The sequence below is a fragment of the Aptenodytes forsteri genome, unplaced genomic scaffold (genome assembly GCF_000699145.1).
Source record: "Aptenodytes forsteri isolate BGI_AS27 unplaced genomic scaffold, ASM69914v1 Scaffold634, whole genome shotgun sequence".
NCBI lineage: Eukaryota > Metazoa > Chordata > Aves > Sphenisciformes > Spheniscidae > Aptenodytes > Aptenodytes forsteri.
Genome location: NW_008793943.1, coordinates 92,796 through 93,018, shown reverse-complemented (window position 1 = coordinate 93,018; position 223 = coordinate 92,796). Strand labels below are relative to the sequence as shown.

The window sequence follows — 223 nt, the reverse complement described above, 5'->3', positions numbered from 1 at the left end:
GGCCGCGGTGTGTTTATTCGCAACCCGCTGCCAACGTCCCAACCTGCACCCGACCCGTTCTGGGGCTTATTTGAAACCAAAAAGGTGGGTTTTTGGGTTTTTTTTTTCCTGCAAGAGAAGCAGCAACGTACTTTGGCGTGTCTTAAAAGGAAGGGGGCACGTCCCGGGCGCGCGGGATTTGGGAGCGAGGGCAGGGGTTTGGTGGAAACACGGTGTTTTTTCC

The 223-nt window shown here is 55.2% G+C and overlaps 1 protein-coding gene across 1 annotated transcript in view; it reads right to left on the bottom strand.

Annotated features, from left to right (window-relative positions):
- DPF2 (double PHD fingers 2) overlaps positions 1 to 223 on the bottom strand; it is a 12,198-nt gene that overhangs the window by 5,603 nt on the left and 6,372 nt on the right. The gene's annotated exons all lie outside the window — the stretch shown is intronic.